The following is a 23,048-nucleotide window of genomic DNA, read 5'->3' as shown; positions in this document are numbered from 1 at the left end:
GGCCCAGAAGAGTAAACTTTTTTTTTCTAATCTCAACAGGGCAAGGGCCACGTGGGATCAATGATTGCTGGGCTTAGTGCCAGCGACAAGAAAGGCGTGGTCTGCTTGCATCATGAGCAGAGCATACACCAGGCCCCTCCATAGTGCCTCATCTTTCCAGGGTTCAAAGGTGGGCCAGCCTGTGTGCTCAGGTATAAGGAGGGCCCAAGCAGAAGAGACTGCACACTCAGTAACAGTCAGCTCTTCTGCCATTGACATTCCACAATCCTCCGGGCCTCCTTCCCACCTAGGACCTTTTCCACATGCACCCTGATCACCTGACCCAGGGAACATGTGAGCGGATGATGGCTGCTGGGTGCCTGAGGCAGTAGAGACGATATGGCACTGTTGTGTATGGTAAAGCTGGTGGACTTTGGAAACCCGGGGATGGGTGGGACCTACAGCCTCATCTACCCAAAGCCAGGGAACCACCAGTGAGATGCACCCCTCTGCTCACACTGCCTGCACTGACAGCCCAGCTCAGCTCGTACAAGCCAGGAGCTAACCACATAACTGAGTGCCACTACGCTTCACTCATGTTCACTGTTTCATCTGCAAATGACAGTGACTGAGCTAATGCCATGTCATCCTTACAAAGCTTCAGTGAGTGAAGAAATGAAAAGAGCTCCAGATACGGTACAAAAGTGCCAGAGTTCATTAATTCAGAATATATGTGTAAGCCCCTCACAACATGCGAGTGTCCAGGCCCTGAGGATCTCCAGCTGCTATAATCACCACTAAGGTGGCCCAGCTCCGCCCTACAGAGTAAAAAGTCCAAGACGAGGATTTGAAGTCCCAGTAATCCCCACCCTGGAAATTTCTAGTCTGGAAAGTTCTGCCCACCCCAGCCCCTCAAAGCCCAAATTAAACCCTGTCCTCTGCTCAGTTCTCTACCTCTTCTTGTCTGAGCAGAGGTAGCCACCCTCCTGGCTTTTTCCCTCCCAATAAATCTGTAGTATGAAATTTGTTACACAGTGTGGCTTTGTGGTATTCCTTGGCTCCCCGCTGCCAGGAAACCTTTCCCTTCGGAGCTGTAACACTTGTGGCGGGGAAACCCTCCCCTCTGAGCTCTACCACTTCCCCTCAAACCTGTACTACCCATATAGACACCCACGTACAACAGTGCATATGTGCTAATGTCCACCAACCTTAGACTACACACTTGGGTGTTACAGTGCACACTCATATGTGCAGCAGCTGGCTAAGAGCCTTGTATACATGCCTCACGTTCACCTGGAGAACACTCCATGAGGCAGGTATACTCTTTACTGCATGCCACAGAAGAGAAAGCACTTTTTCATGATGACAAAGCCTAAGATCATAAAAACAGTGAAATGTCACAAAAGGACAATGTAACTCGACTTATATAAGGTACCCGGACAGTCGGGTTTATAAATACAAAAGGACAGATGAGGCCAGCATGGGGCTCAGTTGGTGGGGTGAACGTTTCACACACCGAACCCCGGGTTCGATTCTCTCCTTAGCACCACACAGAATACACACTTGTAATCCCAGCACATGGGAGGTGAGTGGGGGGTGGGGTGGGGGGCAAGGTCATCCTTAGCTACACAGGGAGTTTGATGCCAGCCTGGATATATGAGATCTTGTCTTAAAAAAAAAAAAAAAAAAAAGTAATGGGGGAGAGGGTGATGCAGCAAAATGACCTACTATGTAAAAGTAGTTTTTTTCCAAGCTTGATAACTGAATTTGGTCTCCAAGAGCTACCTATGTGGTAGAACCTCTGCCAGTAGTCCTCTGACCTCCAGACCCCCAACCTTCTCTCTCTTTCTCTAAATAAACAAACAAAGAAACAAATATGTTTGGGTTTTTTTTTTTTAATTAGTGGTTTCCAGAACCTGGGGGAGATGAAACATTCTAGAGATGATTGGTAGAGAAGAAAACAAATAGCTGAGGATATTAACTGTGCACTTGCGATTGTTACGGTGGTCAATTTCCTGTTACACTCACTTTGCCACTCTGGGAAGAAAAGATTCTATAAGCTCAACCATACTCCATTAGCTTTCAAGAGACCATCAGAAGGACAGGAGAGACTGAGGGAGATGGGGGACGGAAGAGGGAGGGAGGAAGGAGGGAGAAAGGAGATACAATGCCCCTTCTGCTTTGTCTTAAAAATATTTAAATAGCTGCTGTGAGTCCATCACTATTGTAACCGTTGAGTTTCAGGATTGTGCTAGGCCGAGAGCTCTGGTCTGTGTGTATGGAGACAGGGGACTAATATTAAAGGCTTGGCATTTAATGATCATTTCTAACATTTACCAATAGTGCACAACACATGCATCCAGTCCCATGCTCATGCTGAATCTCTTCCCAGCAACCCTGAGATTAGTCCTGTTAGTCATTGTCCTTACTTTCAGATGACTAAAGGAGACACAAAGAGACTAAAGACCTTGAGCACACTGGTGCAGATTAAAAGTATCCACTCCAGGACAGAGGTAGATACACCCAGACAATTGACTGCCTTGTAAACCAGGGCAGGGACACAGGCCTCCCCTACTCATCTTTGTATGGCCAAAGGTTTAGGCCCTGCTTTCACTCTGTTTATCTTCCATCCTGTTTCCTGCCTCCTTCTACCCCAACATCACGGTGTACAGTATGCTTCTCTGGTCCCTGTGAGAGCAAGATAAGATAGTCACCACACGTCCTCCCAACAGAGCTTCCAGAACAATTCTCTTGTTTCTGCCCAGATCAGCACACTTCCTGTTTTAAAAAGTCAAACTAGAAGTGGGGAGATGGCTCAGTGGGTAAAGTCCTTGCCCCATTAGCATGAAACTTGAGTTTGAATCCCCAGAATTCACATAAAACCTGAGGTGGTCCAGTGAGTCATAATTCCAGACTTCCTGCTGCACAGAGATGCAGAGGCAAGGCAGGAGGCAGAGGCAAGAGAATCCCCAGATACTAGTGGGCTGGTTAGCCTAGTATGTACAGCATCCAGTAAGCAAAGACTCTGTCTCAAAAGAGCAAAGTGGAAGATGAGGAATAACACAAAAGGCTGTCCACACAAAAGCGTTCTCTCTCTCTCTCTCTCTCTCTCTCTCTCTCTCTCACACACACACACACACACACACACACACACCTGTACACGTGCATAGATAGACAGACAGACAGATAGATAGATAATAGATGATATATAGATAAATGAGAGAGAGAGAGAGAGAGAGAGAGAGAGGGGATAAAGCCACCATTTACTATACAGTTGCTATTATGCCTGTCCTCACTGATCCCCTCAGTCTATCTGTCAATCAGCATGGACAAGATCCTGTTTCCCCCATCTCCCAGGCTCTCAGCTAGTAACACTGCAGTAACTCCTCATGAGCCCTTCTTGTCTACCTAGTTTCCACCAATTCCTTTCCCACTGGAAGCCAGTACAGCATACTTTAGTACTTGGGTCTGCATTTTAGGAGCAGAATACTCTGTTCTTCACCTGCTACCAGCATGGCTCCAGTTTCCTCTGTTAATAAATGGAAGGGGCCCATACAGCATGCTTTAGTACTTGGGTCTGCATTTTAGGAGCAGAATACTCTGTTCTTCACCTGCTACCAGCATGGCTCCAGTTTCCTCTGTTAATAAATGGAAGGGGCCCATGCCATAGGCTTGTTGAGTGAACAGATTAAGGTAAGGCCCAATAAATAGTAGCCATTACAGTGGCTTCCAGGAGAGTAGGTTAAGGGCCATCATAAACATGTCCCCCAACACGTCAATGTTGTAACATAATAAAAATAGGTTCATTGCTCACAGAACTAACCACACAGCATTTTCCACTAAGGGATCACTGGGGCTACCAGGATGCTTCCATCTTTGAACTCCCCACATTGCATTCCTGGGGTATCTTCCAGCAAACATAGAAAGAGACTATAAAGGGTTCTGTAAGAGGTTGCTATGGGCGGGCCTGGAAATAAGTCTCTCTTCCAGGCATTCTTGATGGGCTGAAGATTGAAACTGCAAAAGACTCTGAGAAACACAGTCCAGCAATGGGCACAAGAATACAAAGACAGGCAGTGTACGAGCACCGGGTGATTCATACCACAGGATGGTTGTTCTCTGTGTGGTCAATCCAATTGACAATACCTTCAACAAGGGATCAACTTAAGGGAGGAAGGGCCTATCTTAGCTTACAGTTTGAGAAAACCATCTATCTTGGTACAGAAGGTATTGCTGAAGATTGTTAGTGGCTGGTCACACTGCATCTGCAATCAAGAAGCAAAGAACAGGTCAGAAGTGGGGCCAGAGGCTCAAGTCTCAAGACTCCATCTCCCATAGATTCCACACCCTTCCAAAACAGCCCCACCATCTAGGGACCAAGTGTTCAAAGACAGGAGAGCATTAGAAGCATTTCACATTCAAACTTGGCCACCCACACGGGCCCTCTGTCCTATGCCCTGATTCACCACACGACACAGGGCTCCACAAAGTTAAGCAAGATATATACTCCCATGCCTGTCTCTGATACTTTACTTGGACTCCTCAGACCCACTTCATCTTCTTCAAATACCAAACTAGATCCTCCCTGACTCCTGGGCCTCTAGGTGAGCCCCTCCCTGACTCAGGGCAAGCTTGAATCCCACAGATCCAAAACAAAGGGCAAGTCTCTCTAATCAATCAGCACGTTTCCACCCTGAGAACTTCCAAGGGTCTGGATGACCCCAAGCACTAGTGTGGTTTCTCAAATCACAAAGATCCCACTAGGCTAGGGTGAAAGAATGTTCCTCGTGCGTCACAGCTTTCCCACTCCTAGTTGATATAACCAACGCCTTTGTTTTATTCCTATCTGGATGCTGATACCTTATGATGTCTCTGTAGCCCACTATCAGCTCCTGATGGAGTTCAAAGGCAGTTTTCATTCAATAGTACATTACCCCTTCCATCCCCTTTTTGCATGGATAGCTTATCTGATCATGCAAGAATGTGGTGTTGGTGCTACAGACATTCATCTAGAAACTATGAGCTGCAATTTCCCAGAGGCAGATCTGAGATGACATCATGACCAAGATACCAGATCAAACCCTAAATATTAACTCCGGACTTAGTAAATGACCCTGCAGCCACCAGATTATGTGCCAGCTCTTGTGGCCAGTCTGTGGCCAGAAGCTCTTGCAAGTTCACAGAGAGGCTGTGAACATTTTAAGTTTCTAGAGAAAACACAGTGATCCCCAGAGTCTCTCAGAAACCACTGCAAGACAGGCTTATGACAGCTCCAGCTCAATAGCTCGCTATTCTACCTTCCCTTTTAGTGGCAATGAATCTTCTTTCTTCAGGAAGTTGATTTTACAGCAGTTCCCATGATAAAAATCTAAATGTCCAGGGCTGGAGAAATGGCTTGGTGGCTCACTTCTGCCTGTAATCCAGCAGGAGGCCAGGAGTGGGGACCCCACTCCGTCCCCTGGCATCCACCCCCACATATACTACATTGAATACACTCATAAAACACATACACATGCCTGGGTAAATGATTAAAATGAGAGTTAAAAGATTATGTTTTTTTAAAAATGAGGACAGCGGTGCCTGATCTGATTACAGTCTGAGAAATTAGCTGGGTAGAGTTCGAGCACACCTTTAATCACAGCACTTGGGAAGCAGAAGCAGGAGAATCTCTGTGAGCTCAAGGCCATCCCCATCTATAGCATGGTCGACATATGGAGTTCCAAGACAGCCAACACTAATATAGTGAGACCCTGTCTAAACTAAATAAATAAAAATAATGTTGTGGACTGTGGAGATGGCCAGAGAATTGAGCACTTCCACACAGGTGAAAGGACTCTAGGAGTTTGGATCCAAGAACACAAGTATGTCCACACCAAGTGGTGCCTTGCCTATAACCCTAACACTTGGGAGACAGGGACAGGAGGGTCCCTGGGCAAGCCACCCTGCTACACTAGTCTCACAGGCGAGCTCTGTTCAGCAAGAGACCCACCATGCCTTAATGAGGTGGAGCATAGTCAAGAAAGATCCAGAATATCCATCTCTGGCCTCCACACGCATCCATACATGCACATACCTACACGTAGGTATGTGCACACACATGTATATACAGCACACACATATGCATGCAAAAGATGCTATTTTAGAACACAAATTAATTTCTTAGTCATAATTATATAATAAAAAATAAAATATGAGTGGGAATGTTTTCAGTATAATTATATATTGTAATTTAAGTATGTATGTAAATTTTATGTGTTTAACTTTTCAATATATGTTTAATTTTTCAATATACATGCATTTTTTTTCCCAAATGGCTGAGTAAGTTCTCAGCACATAAACAAGACTTTTGAAGCCAGCTATTTTGAGTCTAGGCACTGAATGAACCATGAAAGTTGAGAGGCCTCTTTAGTAACTGTGTATGTCTTTCTAGCTATGGGCCCTGAGAAAGAAGATTCGATATGGAGCCCCCACCCCCCTTCACTGGAGATACAATCTGTTCTTGAAGCAGGACTCCATTTACAAAGTGACACATGCTAGTTTCAGGCCTGTGATGAGTTATGTATTCCATGGAAAATTCCAGAAACTAAAGTGAATGTCTGTGTTCTAAAACCCAGGCTACATCTCTGTGGGAGCAGCTTTGTGATTGTCCAGCCCATGTGGTGACTTGGAGCCTGGGGCAACCTGACTGCAGGAAGTGAATCTTCTTTTCAGTGTCAAATGTCAGGATATGTCTGAACCTGAGCAACCCACTTTCTCATAGAAGCCACCAGGACCCATGTCACAATAACCTATGGTTATCTGAGTCATCGATAACCAGACACATTGGCTATTTCACAATTCCTTTCAGCCAGGAATCTGCTGGACATTCAGTAGGTCATTAAGACATAGTGACAGCGGGCCATGTTCCTATCATCTTCTTCATCTTTCCAACAATAGTAGTGCAATAAAAATGGCAGCCATTTGCTGAGGGCCTAATTCATGGCAGCCATTGCCGAGGAGGCAGCCATTGCTGAGAAGTACCAGCTTGTCTTACATTATATGTATGGTTATGAAGCTCCATTTCTCCTTTTTCATTCTTGTTTTTCCTGTGTCCTGTTACTCAAGTTAAATAATGGCTACAAAGGGAGAGCTCAGGGCTTGAGGTAATAGCTCAGTGGTTGAAGGCGTGCCGAGGTTCAGTCGCTAGCACAGGAAAAAAAAAAAAAAAAAAGGGAAAGGAAAGGAGAAACCAAAGGGTCGATAAACGTAAAGATGCAATATTTTCATGGGGGAAAAAAATCAAATAAAGCAATATAAATAATCTTTTCAATGTTAGATTGGCAGACTCTAGCAAGCATCAACCAATACTAAAACTGGGAAAAATGGGCATAGGCAGAGTTTGCAACACAACCTTGCAGTATGTGCTATGGGCACATAGCATATGCAGAGGCCCAACAAATGTCAGATTTGGAAAAGCTACAGAAGTAACACCCCCATGAGTTGGGGTAACAGCTAGTGGCTAAGCACTTAACCACCTGAGTGTGAGGGTCACAGTTCAGATCTCCAGAATACATGCTGGCTGGTCACAGCAGCCCGCCCGCAATCCCAGTGCTCAGAAGACAGGGTCATCCCTGGAGTAAGCTGACCGGCAAAATGGATGCATTGGCCAGCTCTGGCTCCAATTGAGAGACCCCCGCCTCAGTGAGTGCGTGGGGAGTGATCGAGGAAGGCTCCCAGTGTCAAGCTAGGACCTCCACGTTTGCCTGCACACACATGCACCCACATTTGTTCAAGGACACACATATTCACATACATTTATGCATGCAACCAAACCCTCCTGTATGTAGGAGGATATTCACTTGGACAGTGATGACATTGTTACTTGTGTATTCTATGTTCATAGGAAAATATAGGGCACAGCTGGGGGGGGGATAACAATTCTGAAAATGGCTGGACATGGCTATCTACTCCAGAAACCTGACCACTGTCGGTTCCTCAAAGCCTCCGAGCTCTACTCACCCCTTGAGTCTTTAGACAGACTGTTCCACCTACACTGCTCCCTTTCTCTGGAAAAAGCCTGTTCACACTCCATGTCCCAACTAGACTTAATAAATATTAACAGCTTTATTGGGCCTTCAGGAGATATACTACATGTAACTATGATAATGTTCTGATGAGAGAAGCATGAGGAGAGGTGTGGAGCCTACATGTGTTGCTTAGTGAGAAAACAAATCTCAAAAAGAAGAGAAAGAAGGTAGACACAAGAAAATACGCCCCAAATGCTGCAGGGTTCCTCAGTGAGCAAAGCCAGCCATCCTGTTAGCTTTGGGAGGTCACCAGGCTAAAAAGTGTATGATACTGTGTCATGGTGTGGATGCTGCTATGGGTGTGCTCAGTGGGTGATAACTGATGGCGCTGAGGCAGCAGGATTTCTGTGGACGTTACACTTTAGTAAAAAGTTAAAAATAAACCAAGTCTGAATTTAGATACGTATTGTTTCTATTTTAGCCATGTTGCTCTGGGCATAAAGAGGGAATCCAGAGGTGAATTTATAGCCCTAAAGAATACAATACAGAATTCAGTCTTGAAGCCATTGAGGGCAATATTTTTATCACTGTAAATAAGAAAATATGCACAGTGAAAAACAACCTTTTAAGGTCAAAAACCTTAAGCCAGGCGTGGTGACTCATGCCTGCAATTCCAACAGTCAAGAGGCTAATACAGGAGAAGACCAACATTTCATCCTGGTATTGAGTGTCTGTTCCCTGCCACCCTTTAAACAAAAAAAAAAAAAAAAAAATGGGGGGGGGGTGTAGAAAAAACCAGAAACCTTTGCTATGCCTTTGTTATTGCAGCCATCAGACTGTTATCAATAATAATGCCAGTTAATAGTCAGTAACCCAGTCCAGGCTGGGCACTGAGTGGTTGGCAAACGCCAACCTGTTCATTCTTCATGCCTGTTCCTGTGAGGTAAGCCAAAGTTCAAAGACTGCAACTCACTGAAGATCAGATGTAAACTCCAGGTCCGAGTAGCATTACTGCCCCTGAACACTTACTTTGAAGCTCTCACTCTGCAGCCCCTGGCTGGCCTAGAACTTATGACCTTCCTGCCTCGGGTCTCGTAAGTGCTGGGATTCCAAGTATGAGCCACTCTGCCAGCTTCTAAATTTATTTTGTTCTCTTCCTTCTCCAAAATCTCCAAGTTCTGTAGAAAACAGATGTAATAAGAAAAATCCACTTTTTATTAAAAGCACCATTTAATATTTTATCCCAGTAATAGAAGAAAAGGTTAGTCAGTGAGCTAAGAGATAAGAAAAGATAACAAACAGGAAAAAAAAAGGTTAGGTTTTAAAGCTTTTTTTTTTTAAAGAGTAATTAATTTAAAATTTTTTCTCATATATTATATCCTGACTGCAGGACATCCTGTCCTCCCAGTCCCTTCCAACACCCCCACCCCCACCCACTCCTCCTCCATTTTCCTTCAGAAGAGCCCAGATCTCCCAGGGATATCAACCAAATATGGCATATCAAGTTGCAATAAGACTAGGCACCTCCCCTCGGGTTAAGGCTGGATGAGGCTGGGGGAGGATCCCAAAAGCGGGCAACAGAGTCAGAGACAGCCCACACTCACTGTTAGAAGTCCCACGAGAAGATCAAGCTATACAACTATAGCCTATATACAGAGGGCCTAGCTCAGGCCGCCTGTGAGCCTCCATGAACCCAGGTTAGTTGATTCTGTGGGTTTTCTGGTGGTGTCCTTGACCCCTCTGACTCCTTCTACCCTTCTTCGCTCTCTCACGGGATTCTCCTAAGTCTGCCTAATGTTTGGCTGTGGGTCTCTGCATCTGCAGCTGTTTCCATCCGCTGCTGGATGGAGCCTCTCTGATAATGACGATGCTTGGCTCCTGTCTATGAATATAGCAGAGTGTCATTAGGAATCATTTTATTGACCTTTTTTTTTTTTCTGATCATGTCTGGTTCTATCCTAGGTTTATCCAGCTTCCGGTTTCTGACCCTCTAGGGAGTATCACCGTGGGCTTGCTCTCACGGTATGGGTCTCAAGCTGGACCGTTATCGGTTAACCATGCCCCCAGTTTTTACGCCACCTTTACCACAGCACATCTTGTAGGCAGGACAAACTGTAGGTCAAAGATTTTTGAGTCTGGGCTGGTGTTCTGGTCTTTTTTGTTTAAGAATAGCAGATTAAGGGCCCATAGATTTGTGAACAATGCGTTGGCAACATTCCGGGTATGTCTATTCTGTGAACCATCGACCCCAAGCATCCCCAGGAGCTACAGATGTAACCCAACAAAATGTTGAAAACTGGCTTAAAGCATTGCAAGTCTTTGTTCTCAATTTCTTGAGTAACTTCGCTGTGCAGTTTTGAGTATGGGTTTTGTAGATAACATAGGCTCTCACTGTCAAAGGTTAACCCAGGCTGGGGTGTGTTGTGGAAGGTCTTGTTGCTGCTCTTATTTTGTTCGGTTTTCTGATATAAGGTCTTGCGTGAGTTCAGGCTAGATTTAAACTCATTTTGTAGCACAGGATGATCTTGAACTCCTGATCCTTCTGCCTCTACCTCCCAAATATAGGATTATAGACAAGTGTTACTAAGCACAGCTTTTTAGTTTTTTTCCCCTTAGTGTGTATGTGTAAGTGGTGTGCACATACAAATGCATGCATGTTTGTGTGCTCGCTTGCTTGCATGCTTTGTGTGTGTGTGTATCTCGCTGTCTCTCTAAGCGTGTGTCTGTATGTGTGTATCTATCTGTGTGCGTGTGTGTGTGTGTGTGAGAGAGAGAGAGAGAGAGAGAGAGAGAGAGAGAAAAGAGAGAGTGAGAGAGAGAGAGAGAGAGAGAGAGAGACCCAAAGTTAACATTGGCTGTCTTCCTCCATCACTCTCACCTTATTTAATGAGGTGAAGTCTCTAAACTGAGCACAAATTTTGCTGAGTGGTTAGTCTATCTATCCAGCTTGCCCAGTGTACTCCCTGTCTCTGTCTCCACACGGCTGGGGTTACAGGTGGCTGCCACACCTTTCTGACTTCATATGCTTGTTCAGGAGATCTGAACTCCAGCAAGCACTTTATCCACTGAACCCATCTCCCCAGTCCTAGACTTGTTTTTAAACTGAAAGGTAAAAAGGATCCCTGAACTGGGTATAAAGGCTGGGTGAGGTGGTGGTTGCCTATAAGCCCAGCACTTAGGAGGCAAAAACAGGACTATAACTGCAAGGTCATTCTGAGCTACATAGAAAGTTCAAGGCCGCTGGGCGGTGGTGGCGCATGCCTTTAATCCCAGCACTTGGGAGGCAGAGGCAGGCGGATTTCTGAGTTCGAGGCCAGCCTGGTCTACAGAGTGAGTTCCAGGACAGCCAGGGATACACAGAGAAACCCTGTCTCAAAAAAACAAACAAACAAACAAAAAAAAAAAAAAAAAAAAAAGTTCAAGGCCAGCCTGGGCTACATGAGACCCTGCTGCAACAATAAACAAACACACAAACAAACAAATAGTTAAAATTGAGTTGGGCATAGTGGCACATGCCTTTAATCTTGGCACTCAGAAGACAGAGGCAGGAGGATCTCGTTGACTTCCAGGCTACGCTGGTCTACATAGCAAGTTCCAGGCCAATTAAGGCTACATAGTGAGACCCTGTCTCAAAAAAATTTTAAATTGAGCCAGGTCCTATAGCACATGGCTATAACTCCAGCTCTTGGGAAGTAGAGACAGGAGGATCATAAGTTTAATGCCAGCCTTGACTGCACAACAATTTCAATGCCAACCTGAGCTATAGGGGGAAAAAAAGCCTAGGAGAAAAATAATCACAAAACCCCAACCAAGGCTGGAGAGAGGACTCATTAGATAAAGGCATTGGCCAGCAAGCTTGACAGCTTGGCCTCCGTGCCTCACAGTAGATGGAGAGAACTGACCCCGACACGTTACCCTTTGACCCCTGCATACATGCAAAGCGCATGCCCACACATAACCTTTAAGAGTAAGTGTGAACCACATACATACAAGGGAAGCTAAGAACCTGAGCTTAACTCATCCACCCAGAAGCTGGCTAGGGAAAAGCACTTCATCAAAGCAGAGAGAGCTGAGTGTGGAGAAGCACCCGGCCATCCCTGCACTGATGTGAGAAAGGGAGGAGTCTGAAGCCATCCAGGGCTCCAGAGTGCACTCATGTCTCAAAAACATAAAACAAAGGTGGAGGAGGAGCATAAACAGAATGAAACAATTACACTGTTCTGGTTTCTATTTTTCTGATGTTTTCTTTTATTTTTATTTATTTATTTATTTTTGGACAGAGAATCATGGACAATTAAATGGAAATTTGAATTTCTGATCAAATGTGTCCAATTGTAGCATCTTCAAGTGGTGTTGCTTTTCCAGAAACACAGAAATATCAAGTATAATGTCAAATATTTGATTGGTTATTTCAAAACCACATCATATTCAACACTCCCCCCCCCCCATATGCCTTCCTTTCCTTACACCAAATGTTCCCTACAATCTCCAGAAAGTCTGTTGTGTGTCACACTCAGCAGATCTGCATCTGCATCTTGAAGAGGAAATAGTCACAGGTGCCTCCTGGTGCCCCTCCCTCCTTCCCCCACCTTCCAGGGCCCTAAGCAGAGCCCCAGTGCAGAACTGCATACACAGCACACTGGTTGTCTGGCCCTTAGCCTTAAAGGGCATTCATTATGCAACAGGCTAATTTTAGAAGTGTGTTTTTATGCTATAAACTTCCCATGATTCATTGAAAATTAACAGAGACCAGGAAGGCACCTAGGAGGGTAGAGGTGAGGGCGTGAGTGTCTGTGGGTGTGTGGATGTGTGCTAATCACATTTAGGAAGGGACCTCTTCATTGTGGGAGACCTGCCTGTGCATGGTAGGACGTTCAGCTGCCACTCTAGGGTCTTTCAACAAGATACTAGCAGTATCTCCCAGTTACAAAAGATTTCTTAAAAAGTCAATCAAAAGAATGAGGAAGAGTAACAATACCAACCAACCAGAGCTCCCCAGGGTCTAAACCACCAGCCTGGGAGCACATAGGGAGGGACCCGTGACTCCAGCTGTATATGTAGGGGAGGATGGCCTTGTCAAGCATAGGTGGGAGAGGAGATCTTTGGTCACATAAAGGCTGAACACTGAGTGGGGGGGAATTCGAGGGTGGGGAGTTGGGAGTGAGGGGTAGGTGGGGGCACACCCTCATAGAAGCAGGAGGAGGGGGAATGGAATAAGGGGTTTCTGGGTGATGGGGGAAATGGGGTAAGGGGATGAAATCTGAAATGTAAATATAATATCCAATAAAAAAAAAGAAAAAAAAAGAATAATGAGGATAAGGCAGAGGGCAGGTGTGCAGGTCCCTTTAGTCCCAGCATGCCAGAGGCAGAGGCAGATAAATCTCTTCTCTATGAATTCAAGGCTAGCTTTGTCTACATAGTGAGTTCCAGAACAGCCAGGACTACATAATGAGATTATATCTTGAAAAAGAAAACTTAATAAAACCATGTATTTAAAAAAAAGAAAGTGGATATAGCTTGATGGTAGAGCTTTTATGTAATATACAAAAGATCCTGGGTTTCCAGGACTACACACACAAACACACACACACACACAGACACACACACACACTCGCTCACTTATCTCATTGCTTGCAGTAAAATACTTGTCTAGAATATAGACAGCTGCCTCTTGCCAAAAGCTTCTCTTTCTGCTATCCACAGGCCAATGATTGAACCTCTCTCTCTGTTAGTAATGTTGATGTCCCCACACAGATCCCAGCATCCAGGGAATGACCTCGTCTTTTGCCAATGATGATCTCACTGTCCACACAGAAATTGTTCCTCCTCGGTGATGGGACCAGAAGATCTAAGCTACTCTGCCACATCCATCAAGAGCTCACTGGCCTCTTCTGACTGCAGATCTTGAGGAAAGTTATGGTTAACATTTTGTTAAAGGACAAAAAGAAGCCCTTCTTTGCAGACCCAGCTACAATGGCTTATCGATTTTATCATTACATAATATAAAATGCATCCTTTTAACTTATTTGTGGTTTGTTTGTTTGTTTGTTTGAGAACGAGTTTTACTCTGCAGGCTAGGCCAGCCTGAAACTCATTCTATAACTCAGGCTGACCTGAAACTTACAGTGGCAAAAAAAAAAAAAAAAATTCTCTTTTTGTCTGTATGTAAGTTTTTAATTAATTAATGTCTTCTTTATTGGTGTGGCTGTGTGCAGAGATGCTTGAGTGCACCATTGGATGCCTGTGGAGGTCATGCACAACAGGCTTGGCAGCAATTGCCTTAACCCACTGAGCCATCTTGCCAGCCTTTGTGTATGTATTATTTGAGGTAGGGCCTCATGTAGTCCAAGCTAGCCTTGAACTCTCTACATAGCTGAAGTTAGTCTTGAACTTCTGGTCCCCCTTGCTTCACCTCCCAAGGGCTGTGGTTACAGCTGTGGGCCCCCACAGCCAGTTGATATTTTAACCATCTTTAAAGCCATGTTTGACAGCAATGAGGACATTTACTCTTGTAAAACCATTATTCATCTCCCTAGACCATCCCACGTTGTAAAACTGAATTATGCAACACATGTAATATACTATCAAATAACTTCCCATTCTCCTCTGCAATCTCCCAGAAGACACAGTTCTTTTTGTCTGTCTAAACACAACTATTTGTTCCCAGGGCCCATCCATGCTGCAGGCCTCATAAATCCATTCCCTTTACGACCAGTAATAGTCCACTGTATCCTATATGCTAAATCTTTCCCTTGGGAGTCAGTCCCCTGCCTAAGCCTCCCTAGAAGTTACAGTTGGGCCCCACCATGCCTGTTCATAATTGTGTTTAGTCTCTTTCTTCCCAGTATAAATGGCTGTGATCCATAGCAGTCTTGCCTTTTCTTTTACGTTCTCTCTGCCGCTCCATCTCTGTGATGGGTATTGGTTAAGACCTAACTCATTCTTCCTTTCATAACGCATCCTGACTCTGCTTGGGGAAACCACGCTTCTTCCTCCACTCTCAGCTCACATGGATTGCATATCACTCCCACCCATTGCTACCAATGCTCACTTCCCCAAAGCCATGTCTTCCACAACACCTTGAGGTGCAGGACCTTGCTCAGCAGACATTCCATCTCCCAGGCCACACTCACTGGCTCAGGGATTTCAGTGGAAAGTGCCCTCTCTCTGTGGCTTGTTGAGAGAGAAGGTGCAGACCAGAAGCTGCTGGAAGACATCCTCATCTCTGTGACAGATAGAGCTAGCTACTCAGAGGAAGACATAGCCATGTGTAGAGCAAGGGCCAAACTTGGTGGCCCATATGAACATTGAGTCTAGCCATCTGTTCTGCTTGGGTCCCTTCCTTAAGTCGCTTCAAGTTGGGGGTTTCTTTTGGCAAAAAGAGAAAAAGGAAGAACCGTGCTTGCTGCCTCCACTCTTCTTCCAAAGCTACCACTGGCTCAGATTTCAGAATTTCTAGGAGCCCTTGGGCCAGATACATCAAAGGAGACATGCTGGTCTCCTGGACCACCGACACTGCTCATAGGTCAAGGGCAGGGCTACAGTTAGTCATCCTTCAGTACACATATCTATCCAGGAAAGAGATGAGTAACTATCTCAGGAGTTTATAGCCAGCACAATCAACATAAATAGCTGTTTTGTGAGGCAGAAGGTGAGAGCAAAAGCCACACTCAGAAACTGCCCTGGACTTCGTGACACCACCACTGACCTACCCCAGGTCAACAGACAGGCCGGACATCCTTCTTTGTCACCCTTTCAGGAATGCTGGCAGTGTGAGTCATTCTCCAGCATCCTTTCAGAGATGCAGATGTCCACCATGAGAATTAAAAAACGGTGATGATCCACAAGTTCACAAGTTGGTCCAGGGCTTCAGTAACTCAGGCCAAGAAAGGAAGGAAGAGTGGCAGGGCCCCAGCCAGAAGCCAATTAGTGCACTGGCGGGGGGTGGGGGGGGTGGGGGGGTGGCCTCTGACTGCAGAGGCCGGCACTGTAGGTGAGTCAAGGTTTTACCAACAAGAATGGAAATGAAGTGATGCTGGTTTTCAAGGAAAGCAGGACCCAGGCAGCAATAAGGAATGATAGGATACAGGGTCAAGGGTCAGCTGAGTAACTGCGTAGTCGGTCTGGAGTTGGCTTGTTAAAAGCCAGATGCTGAAAGGAAGTAAAGAGCCAATGTGGAATGAGGTTGAAGGCTAAACTAGACAAGTCAGGAGGCAATGGCTCGGCCAGTGACATGCGTGCAGTCCAAGCATGAGGGCCAGAGCTTGACACCCAGTGCCCCCACTTAAAAAACAAAAGCAAAACAACACCAAAATAAAGCTGGGCACAGCCCCTGATCCCAGTGCTAGGGAGGTGGAGAGAGGAGGAATCCTGGAGATCGCCAGCCAGCTAGTCTAAATCAACAAGTTCCAGTTTCCATGAGAGACCCTACTTCAATTTAAAAAGGTGGAGATGCCAGAAAGACAGGGTTCAACGGCCAAAAGCATCTGTTGTTCTTGCAGAGGTTTGTTTCCCAGCACGCACATGGCAGCTTACGACCATATGTAACTCCAGTTCCACGGGGTCCCAAACCCTCTTCTAACTTCTGTGGGTACCAGCATGTGCGTGGCACACATGCGTATACTCAGGCAAAACAGTCATGCATAAAATGAAAGTAAATCTTAAAAAAGAATAAAGTGAAGAGAGACTAAGGAAGACACGCTCAGCATCGACGTCTGGTCTCCACACACATTCACATGCACACACTTGATCCACACACAGAGATTCACAATGGTTACACAAGTGTGTGTGTAGGGGGATGCCAAAGGGTAACCTCAGACACAACGGATTATGGCCTCGTTTAATGTGCCCAGTTTTCTGCAGGAGGCAGGTTACATAAGTATTAGTTTTATTTGGTACAGGACAGAGTCAACATTCAAAGAGGTAAAGAATGGGCCATGTGGCCAGACCACGCACCTTTGAACAGTAGAGCTGGAAATGACCAAGGTGGCCCCAAAGCCGGTACCTGATACCTTTCAATTGTCTAACTGATACCTTTCAAAGGCCATTTTGCAATTTGCTTCCCTTAGAATTCTTCAGGTTTAGAACTCGAACTGAAGACCATTTATTTCCATCAGTACAGTTACACCGGTGGGGGGGGAGGGAGAGAGAGAGACAGAGAGAGACAGAGAGAGACAGAGAGAGACAGAGAGAGACAGAGAGAGAGAGACAGAGAGAGAGAGAGAGAGAGAGAGAGAGAGAGAGAGAGAGAGTAGTTCTCAATTCCACGACACCCAGGAAACACAAACAACCCTATCAACCTGAATAAAAACCACAGAGAAGATCTTTGATGTGTAAATGCTATCAGGCAAAGATAAGGCACACATTGTGTTTCAAGTAATTCTTGATTTAAAGCCAGCATGAATAATACTCAGTTCCTTGATAGCTGTAGACAATGGCAAATGGGTACCTATATAGTGGCAGAGAGCTGAGCTGTCCCTTTAAAAATAAATAAATAAAACAAAGTTGAAGCTGAATCTTACTTTTTTTTTAAAAAAATTCACTTTACATCCCGATCACAGCCCCACTCCTCCTGCCTTCCCATTCCTGTCCTCTTTGCTCCCTCCCCTTCTCCTCAGAGTAGGGGAGCCTCCCCTGGGTACCACCCCACCCTCAAGCTAAATGCTAAGTGGGCCAAAGGTCAGCCTGTAAGGGTAAGCATGGCAACACTAAAATAGAACCTGGAGAGTATCCTATAAAGATGGTGGGGAGGGGTGACCTGAGCACGAACACTCTCGTGAAGCGTGAACACTCTCGTAAAGGAGCCCGTCAATCCTCAGGAGACACAAAATACAACTTGTAAACCAAAAGAGTCATCACCAGAAACAAGGTCAAAAACTGGGAGAAAGTGCACTTCATAAAGGCTCATCGTTGTGAAGAGATGACTTCAGGGAAATTCCGTCCTTATTTAACTAGCATCACAGGGAAAGCAGGGCACAAGCGTTTTAGTGAAAATTGTCTTGTGACATAAAGGCCACTTGGGAGAATTTGAGTATTATTATTATTTTTAATGTGGCGTTATTATCTCTACTGTGTAAAAAGTTCTTACAGGGGCTGGGGAGACGGCTCGAATAGTGAAGTATTTGTTTCACAATCATGAGGATCTGAGTTCAGATCCCCAGTACTCATGTAAAAAGCCAAGTTACCAGGACTCCTCCAGTGCTGAGGAGGTGAGGACTGAAGGATCATGGGATTTTCCGGGCAACTAGTCTGGCTGAGTCAGTTAGTGTCAAATGCAATGAGAGACTGTGTCTCAGAAGGTACAGTGGAGGATGATGAAGGAAATACCTGAGGTGGACCTCTGGCCCCCACATCCACTGATGCACATGTGCAGTGTGTGTGTGTGTGTGTGTGTGTGTGTGTGTGTGTGTGTAGGCGCGCATGCCCAGACACACACACAGACACACAGACACACAGACACACAGACACACGAACATCTTCTTATACATTATGAAAAAAGTCACAAAGGGGGCTGGAGAGATGGCTCAGTGGTTAAGAGCACTGACTGCTCTTCCAGAGGTCCTGAGTTCAATTCCCAGCAACCACATGGTGGCTCACAACCATCTGTAATGGGATCCAATGCCCTCTTCTGGTGTGTCTGAAGACAGCAACAGTGTACTTATACATAAAATAAATAAATCTAAAAAAAAAAAAAAATCACAAGGGAAAATGGGCAAAGACACAATCCAGGAATTGATAAGTAATAAACTCAGAGGTGAAACAAGTGCCTTAGGAACTAAATGAAGAACAAGCAGGGAAATGACGGGAGATGTCTAGGCTATATCAAGTGTCAATCAGGGTGTAGTAAGAGAGGCTTTCTCCTGTATACTTGACCAGGATGTAAATATGCATAAATATAAACCAAAGAGTAAAATGTCATACACTTTGGCTCAATAACTATTCTAAGAATCTGTCCCTTACGACCACACAGGCTCATTTCCTACCGTACTGCTTAATACCGTAAGATTAGATTAGATTAGATTAGATTGGATTAGAATTACTGTGGACAGAACACAGAACACCATATGTCTACTCATGGAGACTATTTAAATAAAAGTGTAGCTGATCATGTGTGCTACAAGTTGGTAAACTATGACCTGTGGGCCAACTGTAGATAGTGGCTTATTATGGTATGGACTTCAAGCTGAAAGGATTTTACATTTTAAATTATTATTAAGAATATATAGCACCTTTCTGTCCCATAAAATTAAAAAAAATAATGTTTAAAATCTAGACCTATGGGAGAGGTAGAACTACCAATCTCTGGTTTTGGTCTCTATGTAAATTTTGTAGTAAAAAGGCAATTTGTGAATGTAGAAGGCATAAGCAAAGGGGTCATTAGTTCAAAGCCAGCCTGTACTACATAGTAAATTCCAGACCAGCCTAAGCTGAGTACTGAGACTTTATTTGAAAAAAACAAACAAACAAAAACAAATCCAGGCATGTAGGAACATATCTATAATCCCCACATGCAGAAGACAAGACAAGAGAACCTCTGAGTTCAACTTGAGCTACATAGTAAGTTCAAAGCTAGCCTGAGCTACGTAAGAGCCTGTCTTGAGGGGCAGGAAGAGAAAGGAAAGAAAGCAGCAAAATAAAGTCAATTTATAAAACAGAATTAATGCCATTTGGTACCATTTAGGTAAACTAAATGCACACACAATGTGGGACCAATACATAGAGAGATGTCTGTAACATGGTGTCCCATGAACAGTTACCATCTTTTACTGGTACAAAATATGTATTTTAAGGGTGGTAGCTCACACCTTTGATCTCAGCACTCAGGAGGCAGAGGTAGGTGGACCTCTGAGTCCAAGTCTAGCCTGGTCTACAGAGCTAGTTCTAAGACAGCCAAGGCTACACAAAAAAAAACCCTGTCTCAAAACAAAACAAAACAAAAAAAAACCCCAAAAAACCAAACAAACAAACAAAAAACCCAACAACAACAACAAAAAACCAACTCTAAAAGATAAAAAGGAAATATGTATTTTAAATTCTACTGAAGGCTAATCTAAACAGATATCAGGCTCAGTAGTATGTAGTGTCAGCTCTCTCTAATGTACTCTAAGAACAACACAAGAGATAGAGAAACACAGAAAAATGCTATTTAGTGTATTAGTTATGATTATAATCATTGCATCAACGTTAAAGGTTTTATGACTGAGCCTTTAGCTCTTCCCATCTCCACCCTTTGTTTGTTGCTCTGAGACAGTTTCCCAGGTCACTCACACTGGCCTGACCTTGGGATCCTCCAGCCTCAGTCTTCTGAGTGCTGGGATTGCCTACCTACCTATACCATTAAAAAAAAATCCTTTGACATTTCACCTATGTATAAATGAGGGTCATTTTAACCCTCATTACTGATTCTAAGCCCCCTCCCTGGTGATGTGTGTCTTCTTCCCCAAAGCCCCCTTCTACTCTCATGTCTGTGTGACCCTCCAGGCTTAATTAGACTTGCTTGCAGGAGTCTGTGGAGGAGACTGTTTACTGGATCATGTGACTATCAGAGGCTACACCATGGAAGAGAATGATTCCCCTCTCCACAGCACCATTTAACTAGCACTAGCTCTTCAGAAAAGGTGACTTTAATCACCTGTTCTCTTGTTATGCATAAATACCATGACCAAGGCAGTTTATAGAAGAAAGCATTTAATTGGGGGCTTGCTTACAGTTTCAGAGGGTTACCATAAGCATCATGGTGGCAGGCAGGCACTGAGGAGATTACATCTGGTCTGTATAATGGAGAGAGAGAGACAGAGGGAAGGAGGGATGGAAGAAGGGATGGTGGGAGGAAGGGGAGGGAGGGAGGGAAACAGGGAGGGGGAAGAGGCGAAGAGGGAAAGAGGGGAAGAGGGGAAGAAGGAGAGAGGGGGAGAGGGGAAGAGGTGGAGAGAAGAGGAGAGGAGGGGGGAGGGGGAGAGGGGGAGAGAGGGAGACAGGAAAGGAGAGGAGAGGGGAGAGAGAGAGAGAGAGAGAGAGAGAGAGAGAGAGAGAGAAAGAGAAAAAGAGAGAGAGAGAGAGACTGGGCCTGCCATGGGATTTGAAACCTCAAAGCCCACCCCCAGTGACAAACCTCCTCCAACAAGGCCACAGCCACCAACTGAGAACCAAACATTTAAATATATAACCCTAGGAGATGTTCTCATTTAAATCACCACAATGGGACTTCATGAACCCCTCTTCCATCCGCTGTAGAGTGTTGATGGTCCCAATGGTGTTCAGGTAACCACAACGTGAGCTCCTGAGAATAATAGCCATGTCATAGGGTACTTTACTGTGCCCCGCTCTACCCTCCAGCTCTTCCATTCTTTTCACCTCTGGTGTAACATTCCCCCAGCCTTGGAAAGGGTGATACAAGTGACCCACTTAGAGCCAAGCTTCTAGTGCTCAGTAGTTATCAGCACTTTGATTGGTTCTGAGTGTCTGCATTAATCACCATCGACTAAAGGAGGCTGAGAACACCACTAATTCAGAGCCATTAACATAAATATTTAGAAGGCAGATGGACATGTCCACTTAGCAAAGTAACATAATAGGATCTCCCTCTAGAGTCTATAACCTCTCTACCCACGGGTTTATGAGAGCTTCAGGGGAAGTCAGGAATCCGAGGTTAGGGAGGTTATAAAGAAAATAAAACACTGAAAATACTTGAGCAGTTTAGAACTGAAGAAGAGAAAAAGGCAACTCACTGAAACTGAGAAATGAGCCCAGGATAGCCCCAAATGTTGCCAGGAATTTAGTTCAGGAAAAAGCTTTCTATCAGTGAACTGGAAAGAGTAGGAAGGAACCAGGCTGACCTCTGAGGGGAATAAAAGAGCCAGATTTTTGTCTTTCTCTGCATAAGAAAAAAATTTTAGGTACATCACATCTTAAATGTTAAAAAATGTGAAAGATTTTCTGTCGTGGACCGCTCTGTCCCATGCTTGGGGGCCTAAATGTTGGGGACCGCTCTATCAATGTTGGAACCCACACTGCCAAAAGCCTTGGGGGCTAAATTGTTAGTGCCTGCACTGCCCCAAGCTGCTCCAGTGTGCAGGTTGGGGTTCAGCAAGAGAGAGAGAGTGAGGACGGACATGAAGAATCGAGACCAGACAGAGTGTGATTCAATCCCGTTTATTCTTCGGTCTCTCTTCTTCTCTCCAAGTCCCTAGTTCCTAGTACCAAGTCCCAAGTTTCTAGTTTCTAGTTGCTAGTCTCTTTCCCGGTTCCAAGTTATCTGCCTCAAGTCTCAAGTCTCAAGTACTCTTCCAAGTACAAGTGTCTAATCCTAGTTTCCTGTCTCTAGTCTCAAGTGCCTACTCATTTCTTCTGTCTACCTCTTGCCTTTTATATGTTTCACTTCTAAGCTACGCCTTTAAGTCACGCCCTTAAGTCTTATCTCTGAATCACACCTTTAAGTCACACCCTTAAGTCTCACACACCCAAAGGAAAATCCTGGGTATCTAAAACAATACGTTATCAGAGTGTGCTCAGCTGTTGTAGGCTATTGTAAACAAGTCTCTTGTCAGGGTATATGGCTCAAGATGGCTGCAAGGATGATAGCCACCTTCTGTCGGCTCCCCACAATTTTCTACTGTATGGGTGCATAATTCTGTGTTAGATGTAGAAACGGTAATCCAGATTTCATTTAAAAAGCAAAACAGATGAAATCCCAGAAAGTCAAACAATAAAAGTAAAGCAGGAAAGTATTCTCCAGACACTGGATGCAGGCCCAATTGACTCTGTAATCTGAAGAGTCCCAGTATATCATTAAGGGTAACCCAGTGTTTAATCAGGAAAGACAAAAAAGAAAACATAAGCCACTAATGACCCTGAAAAGTTGCGCAGCATCATTCATGATATCATACTCCATTCATGACATTTGTAACATCTTCATTTGTGATATCATAGCTTCATTCGTGGCATAATAGCTTCCTTCATGACATCACAACTTCATTCATGACATCACAATTTCATTCATGCCATCATAGCTTCATTCATGACATCATATCTTTATTCCAAATTACAGAACACAAATCTAGGGAC

General features: G+C 44.7%; 1 long non-coding RNA gene across 1 annotated transcript; it reads left to right on the top strand.

Annotated features, from left to right (window-relative positions):
• Window positions 1-9,540: 9,540 nt before the first annotated feature.
• On the top strand, window positions 9,541-14,010 carry LOC143435628 (uncharacterized). The gene is made up of 2 exons (XR_013106141.1): window positions 9,541-9,682; window positions 13,740-14,010. It is a non-coding gene; the product is annotated as an uncharacterized LOC143435628 (long non-coding RNA).
• The last annotated feature ends 9,038 nt before the right edge of the window (window positions 14,011-23,048 follow it).

The sequence above is a fragment of the Arvicanthis niloticus genome, chromosome 1 (genome assembly GCF_011762505.2).
Source record: "Arvicanthis niloticus isolate mArvNil1 chromosome 1, mArvNil1.pat.X, whole genome shotgun sequence".
Taxonomy (NCBI): Eukaryota; Metazoa; Chordata; class Mammalia; order Rodentia; family Muridae; genus Arvicanthis; species Arvicanthis niloticus.
Note: the sequence above shows the minus strand (reverse complement) of the source record. Positions and strands in the feature narration are given on the sequence as shown.